This window comes from Balaenoptera physalus, assembly GCF_965194825.1.
Source record: "Balaenoptera physalus genome assembly, chromosome: 8".
In the NCBI taxonomy this organism is placed as follows: domain Eukaryota; kingdom Metazoa; phylum Chordata; class Mammalia; order Artiodactyla; family Balaenopteridae; genus Balaenoptera; species Balaenoptera physalus.
The window spans coordinates 102948377-102974995 of record NC_138887.1 but is presented as its reverse complement, the minus strand read 5'-3'; the positions used below and the strand labels follow the sequence as shown (position 1 = coordinate 102974995).

The 26619-nt window shown below is 52.7% G+C and overlaps 2 long non-coding RNA genes across 2 annotated transcripts in view; one reads left to right on the top strand and one right to left on the bottom strand.

Annotated features, from left to right (window-relative positions):
- LOC309666097 overlaps positions 1 to 26619 on the top strand; it is an 85871-nt gene that overhangs the window by 54257 nt on the left and 4995 nt on the right. The window lies entirely within an intron of this gene.
- Positions 13626 to 25406, bottom strand: LOC309666106. Its single transcript, XR_014266903.1, has 2 exons — positions 17656 to 25406; positions 13626 to 17325 (listed from the first exon to the last, which is right to left on the bottom strand). It is a non-coding gene; the product is annotated as an uncharacterized lncRNA (long non-coding RNA).

Here is a 26619-nt window from a genome sequence, read left to right as displayed (position 1 = left end):
TTATACAAAGACCTTGAGCCGGGAACAAGCTGCAAAGTTGAGAAACGGATGGCCAGAGTGGCTGGCACAGAGGGAAAGAGGACAAAGGAGTCAGAGACAGGGGTGGAGAGGGCAGGGCTGGGTCACCAGGGCCCCCGTAGGGCTTGCTGCACAGCTTGGGTTATCTAAGGGCCAGAGGAAGCAACTGGAGGGTTGCAAGCAGCGGGGTGAAGGGGGTTGATTTTTTGCTTTAGAAATAACTCACGGGTGTCTTCTACAGAAGTTAACTTTTCCTTGGGGTCATCTAGCCTCTGCTCCATCAACCAGCAGAGCTCAGGGCTCAGACCAGGACCTCTCAGAGTGACGTGCTCACACGGCCCAGCTCCTCTGCACATCTGCCCCCTGAGGGCAAAGTGACACTTCTTTCCATTTTATCTTGGAAGGAAGAGGGGCCTGGACACGGCACCACCACGCCAGAGCAGCTGAGAACGGCTCTGAGCCAGCACTGCGAGGTCCTCATTCTGTCTGCTCCCAGCCTTGGCTTCCTCTGTCTATAGTATGGAGTCAGCGTGAATGAATTCTCCGGATTGCTCATCTCTGACCAATTATGATTTATGAAGGGACACGGGCATTGATTTCCCTGAGCTACAAGGTGCTCTTTCACTGAAATGCAGTTTTCAGCATCGTCAGCTTGAGTTTCCTAAGAAGCTCAGGAGAGTCGGGAGCTGTTTACATACAGAGAGCCAGCAGGTGCGCAGAGATGAAGTTTCTGAAGACCCTGACCACTGACAGGATCACAGAGAGACCCCAAGGGTGTCAGCCCGGGGTCCCCTGTGCCCACCTCGTCCGTGGGCAGGAGCCTGGACTCCCAGGATCCGAAGACTCGTGATTATCACACCTGCTGCCTTCTGAGGCCCATCTAGGACTTTCTGAACTCCTTACCAGCTCCTAGGCCTGACATAACACCTCTCTCCATCTGCCCAGAAAGTCAGAACTCCATGGGGAGAAGCAATGCTTCCAGTCAGGGGGCGTTGATCAAGCTCCCTGTGTGCTCGGACTGGGCCAATCCTTCACTCTTCTCTGAGCCTCAGGGGCCCCGTCTGGGCTCTCCTCTCTCTGACCCCCCAGCCCTCCTGCCAACCCCATTCTCTGGTTCCTACAATGGCTGCCCTTAAAAGCTGGCGTATGGAAGGCTCCCTCTTCAGCCCACCGGTCCCCTCGCCCTACACTCCCTCGGGTGTAACGCTCACCCCTCTGCTGATGGAGCCCAGAACACACCTCCAGCCCTCATCTAGTTCCTCCTGGTCAGGGAAAGTCCTACAGACACCTCAAGCTTGACTGACATGAAAGTAATCATTTCCCGGGAATTCCCTGACCGTCCAGTGGTTAGGACTCTGCCCTTCCACTGCAGGGGGCACGGGTTCTACCCTGGTTGGGGAACAAGGGTCCCGCAAGCCGAGAGGGGCAGCCAACAAAAAAAGAAAGTAATTATTTCCTTCCCCAAACTGGCTCCTCCTCCTGGGTTCCCTATCTCCCTGAAAAACCACATCAGGTGGCAGCCAGACGTCGATCATCTTGGACTTCACCCCTGCTCACTTCCCATGAGATGTTATCAGTTTTACTTCCAATATATCTCTCATCTCTATCCTTTCCTCACCATCCCCACCACCATGACCCTCTCTCAGGTTTTCATCATCTGTCACCTGGATTACTACAGTATATCCCAAATGGCCCCTAAACTCCCAAGCCCCCCCGAACACCTACCACCAGAGGTATTCTTCCAAAACACAGGTCTGGTCATGTTACTCCCTCACTCCAAAATCATTCCTGGTTCCCCATAGCCTTCAGGCCCTTCCTAATCCAACCTCAACCACCATTCAGCGTCCTCTCTCACCACTCTCCGAAAGCACCCTACTCCTCAGCAAGCCCACACTAGTCTTTCCCTAAACGCGCCATGCACTTTTCAGGCATGTTTTTCATGCTGTTACTCTGCCTAGAATCCTCCTCCATCCTTTTTCCACTAGGCACAGCCTACACTCCATTCAAATGCCTTCTCCTCTGAGGTGCTTTCTCTGCCCCTCCCAGCTCCATTCTGAGTGGTCCCTCTTTCCTCTGGACTCTCTTCACCTTGTCCCTGCCTTTCAGCAGACTCGGTCCTGGTCCCTTTGTGGTGGCCTGCTCCACCAGCCTGGGAGCTCCTTAACAAGGCAGGTCCCGCCTCTGCACCCACAGCCCCTCTCACGGTGTTGAGCGCGTCGGATGTTCAAACAATGACAGAATTCGATTGATTCATTCATACACTCACTTATTCAGTCAATAAATGTTTATTTAGACTTAGCTCTGGGCAAAGCATAGTTTTAAGCCCTGGGAGGAGGGAGGCGTGCAAGGACGCTTGACCCGGAATATACCTGGCAGCTAGGATGTGTACGCTCGTACCTGTGCTTCCAGACAACACGTGAGAAGGGCCGTGGGAAGGCTGCAAAGAGCACAGGGGCTCCCTAGAGGGAAACGTCCCAGCACAGGTGCAGCCTTCACCCTCACAATCCAAGTGGCCCACTGGGACCCAGGCAGGGGCGGCTGGCAGCCAGTGCTGAATACCAGGCATCATCAAGCTTTCCAGTTCAATTCTGTTGAATTCGCTGGGCACTGTGCTGGGAGCCTCACAAAGTTGCCTCAGTTCCCACCACCCAGGTCCCAGATCCCATGACCTTTGAGAATTCCTCCCTGCCGGGCCCAGGCCTCATGAACTCTCACTCCCCCAGACTCCTAGCGCACACACTCTTCTGCCTCAGTTACAATTCTGCTCCACTGGTTATTTTCTATCTATTGGTGCTGCTATTTGTATAGGTCAGCATGCCTGCAGGAAACAAAAGCATGCTCTCACTAGGATAACTGTGGGAGAGTTTTTTAAATAAAGGTTCTATTTACAAAGGTGTGGGCAGGTTCGAGAGGAGCCAGAAGAGACAAGGCTCAACCCCAGGGCCACCAAAGGACACCTGTCACACCCCTACCTGAAGTGGGGAGGGGAAAGACCATCACTGCACCCTGGAAGAAGAAGGTCAAATAGGGTCCCCACACAGGCAGAGCTGGCTTTCCTAGCCAGCACCCAGGCTCTATTGCCACCGTCTTCCCCTCATCTTCCACCCCCAGGGCATCTATCTGTGTCCAATGTCCTGCACCTTCAGAGCCAGAGAGGTGACCTGGGGCTGGAGCTACTTCCTGGGAACGCCAGTGCTGACCCAGACCCTGATGCTCATCGAGAGGAGCCCGGCCGCCCAGTGCCAAGACCCAGTGCTGGCCACGCAGATGTGTTTGAACTTATCGTCTTCATCCCCTAGCTCACGTAGACACTCTGGGGTCTCCCCCCAGCACTGCCCCAATGCCTGGCTGTGGAATACAGGGGCCATGTTCCCCCTTTCTGGGGGTGCCCGTGTTTCTTTTTCCACGAGAGTACATCACTTACTTGGCTTGTATATGTCCAGAGAGGGAGGCTGGGGGAAAGGGGCCGCCGGAATTCCAGGGCTCCTTACCAACACCATTTGACATCACTCCCCAGGTTGTACCAGGAACGGGGAAGCCCGTAAGTCCACTTGAAGCTTCTCTAAACAGCAGAGTTCTGGATGCAAGGCAGCTCTGGCCGCAGCCCTCACATGGGATCTTGCAAGGGGCCTGGGGCTTTGCCCTTCATCATCATGTCAGCCTGCTGAGAGCCCAGCCTCAGCACAACCATAAACAGGGAGCGGGAGTGGAGGTGGAGGGGGTGATGGACTGCTTTTTCGGCAGCACAGCCAATTAATAAGGAAGTTTAAAGGGTCACTGTGTTATTTCACTTATGAAAAGAATGTGACCTGGGGCCACGGTTCCAGGTACCTGCTCTCAGCGGCTCTGGTGTTGCTCTGGGTGATAAGGGCGGCTCTGGGGGAGTGAGCATCTGTCTGGTCTCCTGTGAATGGTTATGCTGAGCAGCCCGCGGAGCCCACGACAAGGAAACTGTAGTCAGCAGGTTCATCTGAGGCTCTCCCCAAGCCCTCTGCTATTCCCCACAAGCCCCAGGCTGCCCCTTACAGGTCAAGCCCCCTGCCCCAGCAGGATTCCCAGGCCTCTGTGGCACGTCGCCTCCTGTCTACTCTGGGTCCTATTCTCTGGAGGTCGTATCCTCTAAGATAGACCAAGCCCCATCTGGTTCCCAGCCTGTGCAGATATGGCCATGCCAGGCATGAGGTTTGAATGGATGGGCTACACTACACCAGCATCAGCACCTGTGCCAACATCAGTACAGAAGCCCAGGACTGGGCAGTTACTTGAAGGCACTGGAGAAAGAACACTCTCACATACGGGCCAATGCCTGAAATTCCACCCTTAGACATTCATTCCTTTAACTTAAACACTGAATCTTCAGGAGTCTCTGTTCTGGGAGAGAGGAGTGACCCTGCCACCCCTTCCTGCCAGGTAGCCACACGTTCATTCCAATGGCAGTTTTCCAGAGACAATGGCCTTGTCCTTGCCTGGAGTACCTGAGTCCAGGCACAGAGGGGGTGTGGCCTGCTAGGGAGGAAACGCTGCCATAGGCTGGCCCTGTCGAGACCAAATGATTCTGCGGAAAGAGCAGTGGCCCAAGGATCAGCAACTGTGGATCTTCAGCTATGTGAGCTTGAGAAGGTCACTTCTCTCCGAGTCTCAGTTTTCCCAACTCTAACATAAGGAGGATGAGTGGTCCCCAAGCTTCCTCCCAGCTCAGAAACACTCGGCCGTGCGTGGGCCTGATGCCCCAGGACTAGCAGGAAGCCCAGCCCTGGCAGGCCCCGCGACAGGCTGAAGGCTGCTCTCCTGAGCAGCTCAGGTTTAAAGTATCCATCAGCTGCTTCCAGGCTTCTCCCCAACTCTTCCCTCCGGCCCCCAGCCTCGGGTTCCATTCCTCCTTCTGGACCACGCTGATTGGCCCTCATCCCAAATGAGGTCGTCCAGCCTTCTGAGTTCAGACAGGAGCAAGGTCTTTTGCCACCGGGGTCTGTCTTTTGCCTTGAGGTTGGACCTGACCTTCCCAGGAGCCCCCTCTAACACGTGTGGCGAGCCGACCCCTGAGCGTTACCCCAGAGCCACGGCGGCTCTGCCCCTCAACTCTGCGCTCTCGTCTTCTCTCCAGCAGCCACTCCTGAGGCTGAGCCCTCCTTGCAGCCCCTCCTGGCACTCCCGGGGGCTTTACCTCTAGCACCTCCAAACCCCAAGCCCTGGGGCTGTAAGAACATTGCCTCCTCTGGGTGGGAGAGCCCCACTTCCCATGTGCTCCTCGACCATCACCATCCCCCTCTTCTGGTAGTTCAAGGTCACATCAGTCAGGACCTTGAAATATGACGTTTGTTTCCTCATGCTGGTCAACAGCTCTGACCACTTTGGATCCCTCTTCCACTCCCATAAAAGCTCCTGACTCACAGGAGAGAACGATGCCGACCCAAAGCCACCCTAAGCTCTCTACATGAAAAGGCTCAAGGACAGCCCTTGGGCAGACCATCAAGGTCCTCAAATCACCCCCGTTCCAGAGGCAGCTACCATCAACCTCAAACCCCAGGACATCCCAGGAAATCCCTAAAAGCCAGCCTTTCTCAAGCACATCTGGCCCCATCCCCCTGGCACTCTTTCATCTAGAATCACTTTGGCAAAGGGGAGGCCAGCGGGTTCTTTTTTCTTCATGACTTCCGTGGTCTTGCCGTGTCCTGGGCTGGCGTCCTGTCCCTTTGCCACACGTTGAGGTAGTGGGTGGAGGTGACTGTCATTCAGGGGAGGGACGCTGAGCAAGGCTGACGTCTGGGAGCCGTGTCTGCAGGTGTGTCCCCCGCAGAAAACATCGTGCGCAGGTGTGCCAGCGACACAAAACGGTTGTGATTTTGTGTTTACCAGTGATTCATAACTGAGTGTAATTTAGCTCTTCTAAAGGACTTAACGCTTAAACAAAATTACTTCTCCAATGCCACCTCAGCTAGAACCCTCTCCCCAGGACGAAGGGAAGCGGCTTGACCCCAGGTGTAAAATATCTACATTTAAAACACAGATGCGATGCCTCTTAATCAAATATATAAATTTATTTAGATCTTTCTTCCTTCCCTCCTTCCTTCGTCCCTTCCTTCCTTCCTTCCTTATTTAATCTGTCCAAACAAGGAGGCTATGATCAACAACCCAGCTAGCTGGTTCTCCAAATTCCAGAGCACCAGCAGGAAGCTTAGAAAGAGGTAAGAACAGGAAAGAAAACACCACTTGAGTCACCACTACTCTGAAGAGACAGTTCCAGGTAGTTATATAAATTGGTACCAAAAGTTTAGGCTAAAATCATAGATAGTCTATCCATAGTGGGATATTAGGAGCAAAATGGCCCGTGGAGGCTAAGTGCCTGACCTTAAGGGTGACATCGGGGAGAACGATCACCCACAAACCCAGGGCGCTCCTCATCGGACACACAGCCCCTCAGCTCAGCGGACCACAGACCCAAGCCAGGGCGGTCTTTCCTACGTCCTCAAGGACACCTAGAGACCCTCCAGCCCGATGCAGCCAGAAATCCCCTCTTCCAAACAGCTGAATATCCACCAAATGCCTCTGCCTGGGCCTGACAGTCAAAGCACGGAGCGTGGTGTTTTTTCATCTCGTTGCTTTTCAGTCTCTTTGTTCTTCCCTATGCCTCATCATCTGGAGACATCTTTAATAACTGAGCAGGCCTGGAACAATCCTCCCCCCCTTCTCCCACACGGGTTTCTGCCATCCCCTCTGTGGAGGAGGACTGCCGGAGTATCTCCTGCCAGGGCAGCTGGCTCACGGCCCCCGGTCGAGAACCGGGAAGAGGGGGTCCTGGAGCCTCCACGGAATCCACCAGCCACAGGAAATGAGGTTTTAGCAGAAAACAAGGTCTGTCCGCCAACACTTCTGTCCTGCCCTGTGCAGGCAAGCGCACACATACACACACGTACACACACATGCATGCACACACGTGCATACATACATACACAAGTACACCCATGAGTCCTCCAGCTGGCGATGCCTGAGTCATCGTGTCCCGCAAGTTGCTGAGGGGTTTTGAGGGAGGCATTCTAGGTTGGAACACGCCAAATCCGGCGTTTTTTCCTACAGCTCAGGATGACGCTAGGAACACATCCCCACGAACAGGATATACTTATGCGAACAGAGAGTCCCCAGCTGGTCAACGTTCAAGTGGCAACTATAGCACAGAACATTCCAGATCTCCCGAATGCTTCTCAAACCATCAGGTTTCCTGTCAGTCCAGGTGCAGGGAAGGGAGGTTGGTATGGTTGAGCCCACAGATGGGACACTGTGCTGGGAGGGCGGCACCAAGGAGGAAGCTGGGCCCGACCCCAAGGGGCCCCCATACTTTCAGAGGGGCCACTGCATACTCAGCAGGCTGCCAGCGGGGCCCTAACAAACTAAATCCTGTGAGAGTACCAACAAGGGGCTGGGGGAGGTATCCCAAAGGAGGTGGCACTGGAGTGGAGCCTTAAACTCTGAGCGGCATCTAAGTTCTCTTCTACTGCGGCAGGCACAGGAGTGCAAGCCCAAGGTATGACTGGCCTGGCTGGGAGCGGGCCAGAGCAGCTGGACCACAAACTACTCGAGGGCTGATGAGGCTAGAAGACAAAAGCAGGGCCGGGTCACAGAAGACTTGAATGTTGTGGTGAGAGTTTGAATTTCATTTGCTCTAGGAAATGGGTTTTCAGCAAACGCTTTCTAGGAAAGCACAGACCCCAGAGGCTGACTGCCTGGGCTCAAGTCCCCGCTCCGCCACTTACTAGGTATGTGACCTTGAGAAAGATGTTTAACCTCTCTGTGCCTCGGTTTTCTCATCTGTCAGATGGGATAACATACTTCATCAATTACAAATGCACCTTTTTTTTCACATTTTAAAACATCTAAAATCATCTTAGAATCATTGGCTAGGTGGCAATAATGGCACAGTTGTCTTCAGCTATGTGTGCATATCAAATATTGCAGAATCTATGCCAGTCATTTGAAAGAAAATCCACACTTTTAAGAAATCCTGCCTCACTCTTAATGGCACGGAGAAATTATGTGAGAAAAAAACATAGATACTGATGACTCTGAGTTTAAAAACAATTCAGAGGGTGGAACTCTGAAGATGTGGAATTTTTAAGAATATCTAATTTATTTCACTTATAAACTTCGTAAGTATGCACAGGAGCTCCTTCATTAAACACAAAAGAAAAACTCTAAGTGATAAGAATACACTGCATCATAATTTTTCTTTTTTGGTGCTACAAAAAGAAGATGCATCTTACAATTAATGGCATCTTCAAGTCTGTGAGATATGGTTATAACCATACATACCTCATAAGACTGTTAGGAGCATAAAATGAGTTAATATTTATAAAGCACTTAGAATGGTACCTGGTCCATAATGATTCCAATATACATGCTGTCCAGTAAATAATCTGATTTGTGTTTTAGAAACGTTCCTGGCAGGTCCGTACTTTAAAGGAGGACACCAGGAGCACAGGGCAGGAGACCCCTGCAGTGGTCTGGGAGAGAGATGGTGGGAGCCCGTGTTCATCATGGCCATGTGGGTAGAGAGAAGTGATGGGCGGACTGGGAAGAGTTTTGGAGGCGGTCCTCACACATCCTTTACTGGACGTGTGTATATGAGGAAGAGGGAGGAAGTTAAAACAACACCAGAGGTTTCTGGCTGGGGCCACAGAGCGATACTTTCATCTGAGATGGGAAATTAAGAGAAGCAGGTATGGGGAAGAAAAGACTGAGGTGTGGGGGACATGTTGGGCGGGGACAGCCAGTTGGAAGTATCTGGCAAGAAGCTGGAAATTAAGGCTCAGTGCCCAAAGGGCAAATCCAAGACCGTGGAAAGAGCGAAGGAAGGGAGGGAGGTAAGGAGAGAGGGAAGAAAGGAGGAAGGGAGAGAGGGAGGGAGGAAGGAACAAACTAGTGAACGTGCCAACCAACCAACCAACCAAAAAACAAAGGAAAGAAGCGGAGCTGAGCCAAGTCCCTCCCACCATACGCGGCTTAGGTCACCATCACGGTTGGAGCCCTCACCCCATTCTCTTTAATACCCGAGTTACTTGTACAGTCGTCCGTCTCCCCCACCAAACAGTGAGCTGAGCGCAGGGACCACGTCTCCTCCTGGCTGTAACTCAGCGCTCAGCCCGGCCCCAGCACATGCTGGCTCTGCCATGGGTATCTGTGGGCACCACACCCTTCAAGGGGAGAAGCCTTGAAGCCTCGTCCTCCGGTTCATTTGCCCTTCACTCTGCTCCCTCAAACCGTGCTTGGCGACTACGAGACAAAACTGGTTGGGAACCAGAATGGATCAGGAGGAAAAATGCAGGCTTCTTGCCAGCATTCATGCCCAACAGGACGAGGAGGGAGGAGAGAGACCCAACCAGAGAGGAGAAGACAACACAAGACAAGCTGGGTGAACACAGATGACGAGAGGGAAATAAGAACATTCCAAGGGCAGGCCAGTCCATCCATCTGCCACGAGTCCCTAATTGCTGTCCCCTGCGGTGATCTCAGTGTCCCAACACCAGGAAACCCCACCTCCCGGCTCCCAGCTCAAGTGCTTCACCCCCCAGGCACTGGCTCAAGGTGGGTGGAAAGAGCCATGACCAGGAGCTTAGCTGCAGGGCCGCTGGCCCCCGCTGCGGCTGGGACATCAAGACCCGAGCCCCTCTCCTCGCCAGCTGGGCTCGGTTTCCTCGTCTGGGCAGCGAGGGGTGGACGGAGTGGATGCCGGCTCCTCCGTGACTCGGAGTCTCTGATTGTCTCTGCCCTCTCCTCTGCATCCCTCCAGCACTCAGGGGGGGCTGGCTGCACCTCACCAAGTCGCCTTCTCCCAGGTGCTTTGCCAGCACTTTCCAGAGATGCCCTGTGGTTGGGGACTGGCCATCCTCTCCCGGCCACTGTGTCTCTAATGTGTTTCTTTTGTATCCGCCGCCCCCCTCTAGGCTCAGCAGCCCAAACCTCAGCTCGGCCTCACAGGGTGGGTCTCAGCCAGTCATCGGGGTCAACACGCTGAGGCCTTTCCTGAGAGCTCCAGGGCACCCCCCCACCCCATGACCCAGAGGCCTGGCCGTCAGCCCCAGGCATGCCCCTGTGATCACGTCATTGTTCTGGGTGAATCACTACCCAGTTCAAGAAGAAGGTCTGAAAGGGAAGTCTGAGGCCACCCCCTGGTACACACCCTCCAGCAGAATGGGCTTTCTGACGAGCCCCTGCTCTTAGGGGAAGGTCCAGCCTGCCCTGCCTGCACCCTGGGGCTCAGGTTGACAACACAGGCAGAGAAAGGAGCAGCCCGCAGCAGGAAGTGAGCCCTGATAAACGCTCAATGACAAAAAGCGCAGCTGGGGCGGCCCTGAACCAGGGGAGGCAAAGGAAAACAGACGCTGGATGAGATCAGGGAAATGGCGTCCCACCCTGCTCCACACCAGCACTTTCCGTGGGTGCCCCAGGACGGATCCAGGTCTATTTTTGGTCACTGCCCACCCCCTTCCCGTCCCAGGCCCATTCCAGAAATGCTGGGTCTGCTCCCCAGGCGGGCACTCCACCCCTGCCCCCCAGAGCAGCGAGACCTTCCAGAACGCCGTGGCGTGTTCCACGGCCCCCCTCCGCGCTTTGCTTGCCCCCGCCAGCTGAGAGGGTGCAAAGCCACCTTACTTCATCAGAGCTGGAAAGGAGGAGCCAAGAGGCTGAAAAGTAGGGGACACCTGAGGTCACTGGAAGCCCACGGAAGGCCGGGGCCTGGGAAGCATGGGGTTGGGCCTGGAAAACAGTGGCCGCTGGCAGCCGTGACAGTCCCCAGAGAACTAAGGGGCTTTACAAAGAGACCATGGAGCAGAATTCGAGTTGCAGAGACATTCATAGGAGGGTGGAGCAGGCCGGAAGTTCCACAGAGACATTCAGGAAGCCAAAGGTTGTAACACAAAGTTTCCTAGGGAGGCGGAGGGGAACAGCATGAATGGTGGGACTGAGGAATGAAAACCCCACAAGGCCCTGAGATTTGCGAGAAGGTCTCCTTGCAGAGCAAAGGTGAGCAAGCCAGCCCAAGCACCAGTTACTCCGAGGTGAAAACCTTGGGGAGACCCAGAAGAAATGAAAGAAAAACAGTCCAGACTTTGGAAATGGGGCAGAGGGACTAAGCAACATGTGGGTTCAGCTCGGGGAGATAAACATTAGCGGAAGTTGATTTTTTGATGCACTTTATGTCTTGGCGCTTGGTTTATCCAGTGGCCAAAACTTCACCCTCACCCAGGCGTGCTCCTTGAGGGCAGAGAACATCTTTTGTTCATCCTTGTTTCTAGCAGTGTGATAACTTGAAATATGTAAAAACCCCCGTCAGAACAGCTATCAGCCAGCACACCACACCCAGGACCACCAGCTGGGTGTGTATCCTAATCAGCACCCGGTCCCAGGAAAGGATGCGTGTGAGCATCAGGTTCATGAAAGAAAAGGGCAGTTTCGTCAAGTCACGGGATTGACTTGGGGACTCAAGTGACTTTCTTCTCCCCGGATTATGGTCCTAATGAGGGCTCTGGGCTGGCACCCAGGTGGAGGGCACTGTCCTGGCTGCCGGCTGTTTCCTGCCCGCTGGCGAGCTGACTCTCCACAGGGGAGGCCCAAGGGGAGCAGCTGGGCCCCGCTGTGTTTTCAGAACTCAGGATGGCCTCCAGCGTCAGCAAATAGCACCAGAAGGTTTCATCAGAAAATCAGAAACCAGGGACTAAATAAAGCAAGCAAGCAGCAACAGCTGCCTGCCATCACTCTAATTAAAAAAAATACGCAGCCCACCCTGGTCAGCTCTCTGCTGCTCCCAAATGTCCCTACACACACAGGGACACACACACACACACACACACACACACACACACACACGTACGTACACACACACACGTGCGCACACACAGGCCACCTGCATAGGGACAGAGGTCATGGCCTGGGGCCAGGGGAGGCTCCTCAGCCCCAAGTGTGGCCACAGCTCCTATGCACCCTCTCCCCCTTCACCCCATCAGCACTGGTTTTCATGCTCTTTCTAGAACCTGCCAGACTGGGTCTCTACCTCGGAGCCTCCACGCCTGCTGTTCTCAGTGGCTGGAAAGCTCTCCTGTCGCGTTTTCTCAACCGGTCGCTCCTTGACTCCATTCAAACGCTGCTCAAAGATCACCCCTTAGAAAGGCCTTCCCTACAGGCCCGATGTAAAATAGCACCCGTGCGGCCTGTCACCATCTCTTCATTCTATTCTCATTTTCTTCAAAGCGCCCGTCTCTATGTGAAGTTATATTCTCCTGTTTGGCTGGCTTATTATCTGTTCCCACCCAGCCCCCCAACTCATCCCCACCCCCACCTTCTCCCCCCAGCCCCACGCATCTGAACACCCTAAGGACAGGGACTCCCTTGCTCACTGCTGTCTGCCAAGTTGCTTGAACAGTATCTGGTACACAGCAAGCTTTCAACAAACAGGTATTTACTGAGTGCACCGATATTCCTTCCATGCCAAGATGCCCCAGCTGACTTACCATCAGAGTCTGAGCTGCTGTTTCCAGTGAAGAGAGTTCCTACCCACTGTTGTCACAAGGCCACCTACCAGACGGCAGCACTGGAAGAAACATCATGCTAGTTTCCTTGTGCCAGGCCCTCTGCTAGCTTCTCTATGTGTATGAGATCTTTTATTCCTCACGGTAACCTCACGCACTCAGCATTTTTAGCTCCATTTAACAGGTGAGAAACCCAGGGCTCAGAGGAGGAACTTGAAGTTGCCCAAGCTCACTGGGGTAACTCCATGAAACAGCCTGGACTTAAGCTCAGATCTGCCAGACTCCAAAGCTCAGCCACAAAGAAGCTTTTTCCTGGGGCAAACCGAGAGCAACTGAACCACCCCTACTGAAAACTGCTCCCTCCCTCTAGCCCTGCATCCATGAGTATCAGCCTGCCCAGGCCCAAGGAAGAGCACTTTTCCACCTTCCCTCCCCACAGCACCCAGGGCGCTGAAGGGGTTAATGAGGCTTGTCCAGCTTCATACCCAAACTCCCAACAAGTGGAGGTTAAATGATCTCTTGTCTAAGAATTGTCTGCCAGATATCCCGGGGCAGGGGGCCTCGGCTCAGACCCTCCACCCTTTCCCTGAAGCCGATAGGCATCTCCTGAACTTATCTAAGTCAGAGGAGGAAACTGTCAGCCCAACGTCAGCCCAGCACAGCTGGGCTCCACAGAGCCCGCCGCCTAGGACAATGGGGCGGGGTTTCCGGCCAGGGCGGCTGCAAGATGGGGGGGAAGCAGGGCCCCAGGCCGGCCAGAGGAAGGCAGACACTCAGTGCACCGGCAGGGAGACGGCCTGGCCTTCGAGGGCTGAGCTGTGGACTCACTGCAGGTCTCAGGCACAAGTCACTTCCCCCAGGGGGCACCTTTGTCTCAAAGGGAAGGAGCCAGGAAAGGTGGTTTCTCAGCCTTAATGAGTTTCCCGTGCCCAGCGCTCTCTCGGGGCACTTTTTAAATATCATCTCAGCAAGACCTTCACCATACTCTGTGAAGTAGATACTTCTCTTGTTCCCATTTTACAGATGAGGAAACTAAAGCTCAGAGGGGTCAGACAACTCACCCCCCCACCCCCTCACTTCCATGCTGCATTTCTTTTTGCATTTCTAATTTTAAAGAGAATGAGTTCAGTTCTGCCATCTCACATCCTTTCCCCTTCCCATCAACACAACCAGGGGCCCCGAGCTCTCCAGAACCTTCCCCGGGAGAATGAGGATATCTGTGTTGTCTACAAGGCCTGCTCGGCCACATGCAGCACAGCACCCGCACAAACATATGGAGACGTTGTCCTTTCCAACCCTAGTTATACACTTCGTGCTTTACACAATCTCCCATTTCTGGAGATTCTGGAGTCTTTGGGCACGGCCATCTCACCACCCACCTCTCACTCCACGGGGATGGATGGGCTGGGGATCTGGAGATTTGAATTTCAGGCTCAGCTCTGCTGCTCCCAGTGGTGCAATCTCTATGTGTCGGATGTTGGGAAACCTGCTCACTTAGGGGTCCTGAAAAGGCCCACGGTGAGCTAGAGACCCCGCCCCCCCCACCAGGGCCACTGTGTGTAAGGTGCCCAGTGCTGAGTTGCTGGAAGGGCAGTAGAAAGAAGAACACTCTCCAGAGGGTGAGGGAGGACATGTGTGATGTCAACACTGGCTCACCATCATCCTACTGGGGACGCTGAGGCAGAACAAGTTCCCTGAAAGGCCCCAGGTTGAATCCGGCCAGAACAAGTCATCCTGGGGTCCAACCTACCCAAACATAAGTTATGCCATCAATTCCTTGCTCCCTGTGGTACACTCTCCTTGACCAAGCAGACACTTTATTTGAACTTCATATGCCCCAGAATCTAGCTTATCAGCCAAAGAGGCTCAGAAAACACAGAGAAACCTCTAGGACTGCTTCCAGCAGAAGGAACAAAATCACCTTCCTGTAAGACAACATCACCTTCAGAACACTGTCTGTCAAGAACCTGTGCGGACAGATTCCAGGGGTCATTGCTGAGGCTGAAAGCTCAAGTGTTGGTGCATCCAGACCAAAGATCCAGTTGATTTTTGTAGGTGCGACCCTGGTACCCCAGCAGACCCTTTGAGGTTCCTGTCAACTCTATTTTTGTCCCTGTGTCTGGGAAAACTGACTAAATTTCCTTTTATTTGGAACCAAGCCCAACTCTGAAGTTGGGTGGATGTAGCCACACTTCCGCACCCAAGTTTCCGTAGGTTTGAAAACAACGCTGGGTGTTGCAGGGAACAGCTGTGCTAACAAGCACAGTTCTTATCTGTCCCAGCCTAGTCCTGCCGGGGTGTCCTGGAGAGCCAGGGCACTGACTGAAGAGCGGCCAGCCACACCCGCCGGAGCCAGAGTTACAAAGAGGCTGGGTCATCAGATAAGGGCCTCAGAGAAAACCCTTAGAAAATGACCACAAGAGTCACTTCACCAGTGGGAGGGACTCTCCCCCCAAAACTGCCTCCAGAACGACCGGCCTGATTATCCTCATGCCACCCAGATCACGTCCCTCCTCAGCATTTCAACACCCAGGTCTGAATTGGCACAGGTTGGACACGGTGGGCTTCACTCTCAGTGTCCCTGTCCCTCTGGGCACAGGTTCTGGCTTTCTCATCAACTACAAGCCCCCGGAGGGCAGGCACCTATGTGTGTGGTCAGCCGTGTGTCCTCCTCCATAGCATCTAGTACAAACCCACGCTGGCCCCCTTGTCAACGCTGGGGCCTCTCTGCCTCTGCCCGGCTGCCCCAGTGGTCCTTGACCCTGGCTACACATCAGAGCATCTGGGGAGCCATAGAAACTACCCCTGCTATGGGCTCCCCCCAGAGGTTCTGATGCAACTGGGGCAGGATGCAACTCAGACCCTGGCATTTTTTAAGTGTGCAGCCAGGGCTGAGGATCTCCCCTCTAGAGTGTGGACACCAACTTGGAGGGAGAGATAGCTAACTGTACGGGCTGGGAGGTTGAAACAGAGAATCCAGGAGGGAAGTGATAGAACCTCCTCACGTAGCATCTTTGGAGGAGCAAAGAGATTGACAGAGTAGATCATCAGACTGGCGCTGCTGGCTTGGGGAAGGGTATTGGTCCCACATTAGAATCTTCCTCCCTTGCAAGGAAGAGATTATGACTTCTGGGCGGGGAGAGATTAAACTATTTATCGATGCATGTGGCATTAGAACTGATCAGTCAAAACAGGTCACTGACCACCAGGATGGACGCCTGCTGAAAGCCAGCCCAGCTCTGAGCCTTGTGTACTCATCCTTTCAAACTCTTCTCCACAGTCACCGCTCAACAAAATAGTCAGTAAACATTTGATTTTTTCTTCTTTTTTGAGAACGTGAAAGTAATGTCTGCTCATGGTAGGAAACCATGGAAGCAGGAAAGCATAACAAGAAAACCAAAACTGTCCATAGTCCACATCTGGAGACAATCACCATGAACACACAGGGTGCCTCTCTCCCCTCGTGCTCAGAAAGCCCACCTATGTCTCCCTCTGCTCGGCTCTGGCTGGCGCTTCCACTGACAGGCCAAGCGTCCTACCTGCAGTCAGAGGAAGAAAGTCCCGATGGCCCCCGAAGCCTCTCCGGGTCACTCCCCATCACTCACTCCTCCTGAGGAAGTCGGAAAGGGCAGGAAATCTCAGCGCCCTTTGAAGAGAAAGGGAAAAGTGAGTAACCGGGGTGGGATGGGACCGCCCAAGGGCAGACTGAGTCAATCAGCAAATATTCCTGGAGGGCAAGGAATCTGGGGGATACAAAGACATGACACCCCAGTCCACGCCCTTGAGAACAGTACCTAGAACACAGTAAGTGCTCTCTAAATGTTTGCTTAGAGTCTTATTTTTATTACCCAAGAAGTTTGGCATGTAGGTTCCAAGACAGTGATAAAGATCAAAAGGGCTCTTTGTTTGGAGGGAAGAAAGACTACTGAGGGTTTGCGGGGGCGGGGATGGATTCCCAGATCCTGAGAGTGGACAAAGACCCCAGCCCTGAGCTTCCCTGGTGGTGCAGTGGTTAAGAATCTGCCTGCCAATGCAAGGGACAAGGGTTCGAGCCCTGGTCCGGGAAGATCCCATGTGCCGCGGAGCAACTAAGCCCGTGCGTCACAACTACTGAGCCTGCGCTCTAGAGCCCGCGAGCCACAACTACTACTGAAGCCCGCACACCTAGAGCCCGTGCTCCGCAACGAGAAGCCACCGCAATGAGACGCCCGCGCACCGCAACGAAGAGTAGCCCGCGCTTGCCACAACTAGAGTAAGCCCGCGCAGCAACGAAGACCCAACGCAGCCAAAAATAAAATAAATAAAATAAATTAATTAAAAAAAAAAAAAAGACCCCAGCCCTGAGCTTTGGAAACACCCCAGGAGCAAAGCCAGGGCGCACAAGAACTTGGGCAACCTACAACCGGTCTCTCTTCCTCAAGCTCTTTTCTTCTTCAGCAGTGGCGGGATGAAGCAGGCAGGATGCACCCAGGCAGGTTTAAGAAACTACAGGCAGTCACAGTGCCCCTTGTTTGCTGGGTGAAAGCTGCTGTCTGCACACTGAAGGGGAATCCGCAGGAAGCCTGCGGGGAGGATCTGGGAAAGGCCCCACTGCCCTGGAGAGCAGAGGGGTTTTTAAGAGTCTGAACAAGGAGCAGCAAGGGAAGCGGGCACTGGCAGCCCGGGGCCCGGGAACAGGGATGCAGAGGGCCAGGATGTCTACTGGGCAGGGAAGCCTGACGCTGTTTTGCTGGGTGATTGGTGCGTGACCTCTAGAGAACCTCCAGGAGAATCTACACTTCCCCCAGGGCTCAGGGGCTGGATCAGAGGCTGTGACGAAGTGCCAGCTGACCCCAAGCCTGGCATGGGCGGCCACAGGTCCCCCAGGGCTCTTACTGAGGCTCACAGAAGCTGCTCTTGGCGTTCATTTCAAGCCAATCTGGGCTCCAAGGGATAAACCAGCAGAGGAAGCAGAGCCAGCCTGACAGGATGGCCTGCGGGGTGTAAGGCCCAACACCAGTGGGGTAGGGGCTATGCAGCCGGGGTACTCGGGCTGGTTCACACACAACATGTTTATGCAAAGGACTTCAAAAGGAAACAAAAAATCCCCTCTATGTACATATATTATCTGTCTTGTCACTCCAGCCACTCGCTGGGTGGTGGATCCTGGAAACTGTGCTGAATGAGGGATGGGCCTACAAGCAGTGCCTTTGATCAGTCCTTATCTACCCTGGAGGGACGTGAGGCCCAGGGCCCCCTGCTCAGCCCCTCACCTATAATTCATACACTCTGGCCTCTTGGCTTTGGAGGGGCTTTGGTGGTGAAACCACAGTCCTAGCCTGTACCAGCCCCGCCCTCCAGCCAGGCCCTGGGGATTAGGGCATGGGGGACTCCTGCATTCCTGTGGACCACCTCCCCTCCAATCCCCTGCCTGTGGGGGGCCTCTTGGGCTTCTATGCGCCCTGATGGCCCCCAAAGCAGGTCGCATAGCATTTCAGCTAGAGAAGTGAGGAAGTGAGATTGTTTCTCCCCTGGAACCTCAGGCCTTCCTCTGAGACAAGCCCTTTCCCGGGGCATCCACCTGGTACAGCTGTGAGTCAACCCCAGTGCCTGCAGCCAGGAAGCACCCTCCTCAGTGCCTGGCAGACCTGCCGCAGCAGCTCCAGGAGAAAAAGAGCCAGGCAGCAGCCCTGGGACAGGCCTGCCACCCACTCCCTGTGTCCCCAACAAACCTCAGCTATCACTGCTCCCTAGCAAGGCAGGGTCCTCGCCCAGAATAAGGGCATCCACTCTATCTCTGGTTCAACTCTAAGTTCAACTAAAAGCTGTGCCTTTAGTCCTTATATCCCCAGCTTGGGCAAAGGTCTCTGCAGGGAAGGGACATGAGCATTGCCAGGCTGCTTTCTGCTCAGGACCTATCTCTTTCATTTGTTGTTGGCCGAAAGAGAACCTGTCCTGGGACCAGAGCTGATCTGGGAATCGCAATTCCTGGGTCTAACCCATCCCGCCCTCTGCTTCACCTGCCCACTGGGCCAACCCCACAGTGGGGATAGTGGTGGGAGATGGGCTGGCCCCTCGGCTGCCCAACACACCCCACACCTGCTGGAGGCGCTGCTTTCCGAAGCCGAGGAGACAGGCCAGCTCCACAGTCAAAGGGCTGCCTCCCTTGAAGCGGATCCCAGTTAACATTTCCTCTCTCTAGGAGACGGACTGGGCTGGCGACATCAGTGTGGCCAGCCAGGGCTCAGAGCGAGGGCTGCTCAGGGCGCCTCTGAATTCCGGTTTGAGCTTTGGTGCTTCTCTATCAGTAACATCAATGCTCCCCTCCACTACAACCTGGAGAGGTGGAAAGGGCAGGTACTACTGTCTCTATTTCGTCCACGAGAAGATGGGAGACGGAGAAAAGTTTCGTGGTTTCCCCGAGCTCACAGGGCCACCAGGTGACAGCCAAATTAACCTGCCAGCTCCCAGCTCCTGTCTGTGAACGGCATGCGCTAGGGAAGTGAGGTTGCCGGACACAGGTCTCTTCTCTGGCTCCCCGGGCCTCTCGGGGCAGGAGGGAGGGCACAGCTGCTCCATGGACCCTCGAGGATGCGGAGGCACCCCACACCCACACCTCCCGATAACTGTCAGCCATTCGCTCACTCATCGAACACTTACTAAGCACCTACCTGGTACCAAGTACTGTGCCAGGAGCTGGCGCCGGAGACGCTGCTACTTTCGAAAGGGACGTGTGAAAACATTTCCACCTAAAATGGAACCGGAGGATAGAAAATGGCGAATCTCACGCATGCGCACTCGGAAAAACAATACTTGAGAGCTGGGAAATCGTAAATGCCTGATTAACCAAAACACGAGGCTTATCTCCTGACCAATGAGCATCCGCCACGAATCTCTCCCCGTCCTCAAGCCAATGAACTCGCTGCTGGGACTCTGGCTGGACCTCCCCCTTTTTGTGCTCCTTGCCTATAAATAAAGTCCTCCGAACCGTCCACTGATTGCCAGTAGCTTGCTGCAGACGGCGTTTTGCAGGTTGCAAGTCCTCTGCTATTCCCGAGTAGCACAAACTCACTTTCTAGTCATTTGAGCTTGCCTCAGTTTACTTCTTTATTTAGACTGATGGAAGAGATAGACGTCAAATAGCTAATGCCAATAAAGCCTTTGCTATGGGAATCTGGTCTAGGAGCCCGGGAAGGATTCTGGGAAGAAGTCCATTTCAAGAGACACCTGAAGGATGAATAAGAGTTACCAGCCCAGGGCTTCCCTCCCCTGGTGGCGCAGTGGTTGAGAATCTGCCTGCCAATGCAGGAGACACGGGTTCGAGCCCTGGTCTGGGAAGATCCCACATGCTGCGGAGCAACTAGGCCCGTGAGCCACAATTACTGAGCCTGCGCGTCTGGAGCCTGAGCTCCGCAACAAGAGAGGCCGCGATAGTGAGAGGCCCGCGCACTGCGATGAAGAATGGCCCCAACTTGCCGCAACTGGAGAAAGCCCTCGCACAGAAACGAAGACCCAACGCAGCCATAAATAAATAAATAAATAGATAAATAAATAAATTTTAAAAAAAAGGTATTCAATAAATATTAAAAAAAAAAAAAAAAGAGTTACCAGCCCATGAGGAAGAGTACAAAGTACACAGTATTCATCATCCAGGTGGAGATCTTTCGCAGACAGTTGGATGGGAGAGGGGTCTAGACTGCATATAGAGACTTGAAAATTATTAGCCTAGTGATAGATATTAGCCTTTCCATGCCCCAAATCCAACAATCTCCCCGAAGAAACGGACCCTAAGTAAGAGTAGCATGCAAACAGTTTTTTAATAAGTTCCCTGTTTCCGTTACTGACCTGGGTTCTTGGACTCCTTAATCAATAGAAATTGATAAGAGGCCAGACAAGAAATTGAGGAAAGGCTTTATTTGGACTCCTGCTGCAGCACGAGGGAGTGAAAACAAGTAACAGTTTCCCTTGCTCACTTCCTGAGGGGACGGCAAGCTAGTCCTTTAAGTAGGGTGAGGGTGGGGTGGGTTCATGGGTCAGGCCAGAGGGGTGGCTTGGGTGGTGGTCTGCCCACCACCTTGGTGGTGCTGTGTGCAGGGATCATGCGCAGGTCCCTGCTTTTGCTCCTGGCACCTGAGAAGTGGCAGTTGGGTTTTAGCCTTTTTGTATCTTGTTCATAATTTGTCCTGTGTATGCATGCAGTTATTTTCAGTCCCTTATAGTTTCTTTTTTTTTTAATTTTTTATTTTATATTGGAGTATAGTTGATTAACAGTGTTGTGTTAGTTTCAGGTGTACAGCAAAGTGATTCAGCTATACATATACATGTATCTATTCTTTTTCAAATTCTTTTCCCATTTAGGTTATTACAGAATGCTGAGCAGCATTCCCTGCGCTAAACAGTAGGTCCTTGTTGGTTATCTATTTTAAATATAGCAGTGTGTGCATGTCAACCCCAAACTCCCAATCTATCCCTCCCCCTGGTAACCATTAGTTCCTTCTCTAAATCTGTGAGTCTGTTCTGTTTTATAAATAAGTTCATTTGTATCTTTTTTTTTTCTTTTTAAGTTTCTTTGTATTCTGTTGCTTGAGGAGACCTTTGTCCAGGTACAAGCACTGCAGCAAAGGGTCCCAGGTCCCAACCTATCTCATTTCTAGTTCCGATCAGCTGGCCCTACTAAGCCCTTTCCATAGGGAAATTCTAGATCCAGTGGCCCCTATCTCCAAGGCCAACATTCTGCCTGGAGTCCACCATCTCCCCCTGCTGCCCTTATCTCCACCCAGACTGGGTTTGCCTCTGTCATCCTCTGCTTTACCCTCACATCAGTATAAGAACCTCCCGTCGTAAGCCGACTTTTCTCATCCTTGTGGCTCCCTTGAGCCAGCATCCAGGTTCTCTCCTTCCTTTTCTGAGCCAGGCACGCGCCTGTTGCTCTCAGATCCACGTGTAGCCTTCCCTGCTCTCCTCTGCTCTGTGTTGCAGTAGGACTGAGTCCTGCAAACTATGTTTTCCAAGGTCTGTTAAGAACTTCCAGACCTGGTTGTCCAGTGAAATTGGAGAACAAGACAGAAGAAAGAAAGAAACAAGGGCATTTCTCGCCCCTTCTCTCTCCTCTGGGTGGGGTGTCCAGCAGGGGCTGTGCCTTATGATTCTTTTCAGCTCCCATCAGGCAGTCCTGTTACCCAAAGAAGCCGGGTTTGCCTCTTGGTGGGTGTCTAAAGACACAACCAAGTCAAAGATCAGAAGGATGGATTTATTACTTGCAGCAAGTAAGGAGAACACCGGGATCTTTCCCAAAGCAGTGTCTCCCTAAGCAGCAAAATTAGGGAAGTTTTAAGCTAAGAGTACAGGCATATCCATGAAGGGGCCTGAGCAGAGGAGAATTCAGCATAGAATCAAGACAAAGATCCACAGAGTCCAAGCTTTAGTCGGTTGTTGAAGTCACGAGGGTCAGAAAAGGTCAACGTCATCATCCCTTAGGTTCCAGTAAATCTGGTGGTTAAGCTCTTCAGGCTAATCTTTACCATTGAAACAGAACTGGGAGTCTTGAAAACTGATACATTATCTTTGCTATTGTTACTTCTCTTGCCTGATAACAGTCATTTGTTCCTGCATTCTTTTGTTCCCTTAAGATCATTAATTACTGAGACTATTCAAGAGCAAGCACTGTGGCCAGACTCAGATCACAAAATGGCTTAGGCCCAAAATGGCTTCTCTTATGTCAAGAAAGCCCATGCCTGGCTCTCATTATCCAGGGACCCCCTTCCGTAACTGCTTACGGCCCCTGACAAGATTCCAGTTCCCACTGGAACTGACTCTGGTATTGGTATCCCTGACTCTGTGCTCTAATTCTGCCAGATGGTCCTCCTTCATGATGTGGGGTCCCAAAAGGAAGCTCTGGCTCATGGCTGCTGGAGCACCACCCCCGTGCCTGTTCTTGCAGTCTCCAGGGCAGGAGCAGCTCCCAGTGAAGCCACCCTCCAGCTTCCTCACCACTGACTGCTTGGCCTTTCTGTAATTCCAGCGATCTTGTGACTGGCTACCTGCGTTCTGTTCCTTCTATTGCAGTGTTTCTCAAACTTTTTGGTTTTAGGATCTCTTTACATTCTCTTTTTTTTTTTAAATAAATTTATTTATTTATTTATTTTTGGCTGTGTTGGGTCTTTGTTGCTGCGCACGGGCTTTCTCTAGTTGCGGTGAGCGGGGGCTACTCTTCATTGCGGTGCATGGGCTTCTCAGCATGGTGGCATCTCTTGTTGTGGAGCACGGGCTCTAGGCACGCAGGCTTCAGTACTTGTGGCACGTGGGCTCAGTAGTTGTGGCTCGCGGGCTCTAGAGCGCAGGCTCAGTAGCTGTGGTGCACGGGCTTAGTTGCTCCGCGGCATGTGGGATCTTCCCGGCCCAGGGCTCGAACCCGTGTCCCCTGTATTGGCAGGCAGATTCCTAACCACTGTGCCAGCAGGGAACCCCCGATCTCTTTACATTCTTAAATATCTTTTGTGATCTTGTACTTTATAATAAATATATATTTGTTTTTCATTCCCAATCCGGGCACAGAGCTTGGAATTTCCTATGTGAAGAGAGTGCTAAAGGTATCTTTTGTTATGGTAATGAGATGACTTTTGGAAAACCCCTAAGGATGGGGGCTGGCTGCTAAGTTTTGCTAGTGGTCCAGGTAGCTAGGCTATGCCAAATCATAAATACCACGCACAGCCTAATGAGCGTCAGGGGGTTCTACTTGGCACTTCTAGGCTACTTCCAACTTGTGAGGCTGTCACCTTAAATATGATCTAAGAGGATGGAGCGTGGACAATACCACATCAATTCTGCCCACATCCCATTGATCACTCCTATGGCCCAAACCTAGCAGCAAGGGTGTCTGGGAAACGTAGTCTGGCTATAAGCCTAGGAAGAGAAGCCTTAGCAAGACTGTGAACACATTGTATTGTCTCTACCTCGCCAATATATAAGTGTTCCCACTGAGGTACTAGGCTATTTGCTCCTTACAGATATGGGTTGTTTAGTATATCTCTATCCCTCTCCTAGAAAGCACTAATCACATTTTAACTAACTCTTCAATTCTGGACCCCCAGGAAAAGACCATCCTCTGTTACTGCATGCTCCAGGGTGACTAGCACATGATATCATCTCTCTTTCCCGGTCTCCTCTCTAATTTTGTAATATGTTTCCTAGACCCAAGAAAGGATTGGGTCATCTACTGACTTTAGACTTTACATGTGGGTACAAACTTTGACCTTTAAACAGCAGATGCTCTTCAGACAGAGAATGGAGCTACGGGGAAGTCTGAGAGGCAGAAGAGTAGAGCAGAAATAGTCCTGGACTGGGAGGCAAGACAGAGGTCTTCTAATTTAGGGAGCCGAGATGTATCGCAGTGGCCAGAAACACAGGGCGTGGAATCAGCGTCTTATTAGCTGAGTAGACTTCACCTGAAAAATGAAGACTCACTTCATAGGTTTGTTGTAAGGGTTAAATTAAATAGTATAAATAAAGCAATTAGTACAATACTTGTTGCAATGTGAAAGACTAACATATGGTAGTTATTTTAGTTGTTAATTCTGTTATATTGATTTAATTGTCCTGTTGTTTTTTACAGTGATGTACCGCCAATGCCTTGGAAAAGTGCTGGCACGTAGTAGGGACTCAATAAATACGTGTCCAATGAATGAATAAATGAACTCTCAGCCCTGTCAAGGACAGACAGTGTGATCTTGAACAAATGACTTCATTTGTTCTGTCTGGGCCTCAGCCTGTCCTGCCGTAAATAAGGGCATGAGCAGGGCATCATCCGGTCCCTCCCAGGACCAGCTACCATGTCAGCAGAGGAGTCCTGCCCACCAAACAGGCAGCACTGAGGGACAGAAGGAGAAATGAACTCAGTGCTCCGGACCAGAGGAGGGTGGGCATTGGTGGAGGACTCGAGAGACAATGCCAAGACTGCGGCAAGAGGGTCTGCACGTCTCTCCTTAGAAGGTAAGGCAAGCATTAGGGCCTGACCCCAGTGCTTTGTACCCCCAAACCTCCTTCTGCGGCTCCCCCAGGCTTAAAAGAAGTGGTTGCAGAACTGCAATGGGCTTTCCCCAGCCCCAGGTTCCTGGCTGTCTGTCCAGGAACCTTCCAAAGACAGAGCTTGGGCACTGCCCAGCGCTAAGTCACCAGAGCCTGGGGCATGGGACCGAATATGTGACCTCATTCATTCACTCATTAACTGTGATGCACTGGGCACCCTTCTAAGTGCTGGGGCATAATTAGCCGTGAACATAATAGTCTGTGCCCTCATTCCATTCAAGTCTGGGAAACAAGCACAAACCAGGTGATCAATTTCAGGTGGGAATAACTACCACAAAGAAAAACAAAGCAGCTGGGGTACTTAAGGGAGACTTGTCCGCCCTCTCATCATCCTTTCCTGGGCTAAGATTCAGGGAGGGACGGCCAACTGGGGAGGAGAGAGAAGGAAGGGGAAAAGGCAGAGAGAAAGTGGTTCACAGAGTGGGGCGGGGGGCCGGCCGTGGGGTCCCAGCACGGGCAGCGTCAGCCTGCTCCGGTTAGCCGAGCCCTGTCCCGGGCCAGGAGCTGCTGCTTCCCTGGGGCTCACCTGGGGGTCATCCCCTCTGCCTCCTGGCTTTTATCCAGGGGGCCTCCTGCCCTGAGCCTGTGACCTTGTGAGAGGCTGCCGGCTGCCTCAGAGGCCTGGGGAGGCCTCTGAAGGAGAGAGATGGACGCCCCAAGGGTGACAGCTGAACCTGAACCCACCAGTGTCCCAAGATAACCTGGTTGGGATTATTGGTTTGCTTCTGATGAAAGAGTGAAAAGACAACAGCATTTTCCCTGGAAATCAAGCCCCCGCCTCCACCCCCCGGTCATTTTGAGAGAACTCAGCATGCGACGCCCCCAGGGCTGCTCCCCGACTCTCCAGGGCTGCTCCCCGACTCTCCCGGGCTGCTCCCCGACTCTCCCGGGCTGCTCCCCGACTCTCCAGGGCTGCTCCCCGACTCTCCCGGGCCTGCCTGTCAATGAGCTCAGGGAGAGACCTGAACTCCAGGGGTCGCTGAGTCACCACTGCATGACACCAGCCCTGAGAGAGCAGACATGGAGGAGGACTGACGCAGGGCTGCTCTGGAGACGGGGCGGGTGGGGTGGGGAGGAGGGACGGAGGCCAGAAGGAATGGGCCGTGGCTCTAGCTGGGGTCCCAGAAGGCCACCTGCTGCTGCATCTCCACCTCACAGTACCTAAGTCAACCTTTTAGGCTCCTTTGTCTTCGAAGTCTTCCCAGATTCTCTCACCTGGATGGGACTAATTTGCTCTTTTGTTCATTTATCAGCAAACATTTATTGAACCTTCCTTGTAGCAATGGATACAGAAAACTAAAACAATCCTTTCTTTAAGAGGATCACATTCTAGTGGAGCAGGTAAGGAAAAGAGCTTGAAGAGCGTTATATGCACGTACGTATGTGTGTCTATACATCTCACATATGATGTTGGGAGCACACGGGAGGCCACGTCATGCAGCCTGGGCTGTTTTGAGGAATGATGGGACCTGCCAGGCAGAGGGCAAGAATCCTTACAAAGGAACAAAGAGACCGGGACAAGCGTGTCCACAAGAGCGAAAATGGAGAAAGCATGGCCACCTCCTCAATCTAATGTGTCCTAAATAAACCATCAGCCATAACTTGCTTCCCCATTTTATCTTAACCAAGGGCTTCAACATATCCACCATACCCACATCCAATACACCATTAACCATGATTGCAAGTGGCAAAATAGAGGCCTATCCCCTTGTTTTCAGTCTCCATCTTATTATCAAATTTAGTGGGGAGATAAGTATAAGAAGCTTTTTTTTTTTTTTGGCTGTGTTGGGTCTTCGTTGCTGCATACGGGCTTTCTCTAGTTGTGGCATACGGAGGCTACTCTTCGTTGCAGTGCACGAGCTTCTACTGTGGTCGCTTCTCTTGTTGCAGTGGCTTCTCTTGTTGTGGAGCATGGGCTCTAGGCACGCGGGCTCAGTAGTTGCGGCTCACGAGCTCTAGAGCTCAGGCTCAGTTGTTGTGGCTCACGGGCCTAGTTGCTCCGCAGCATGTGGGATCTTCC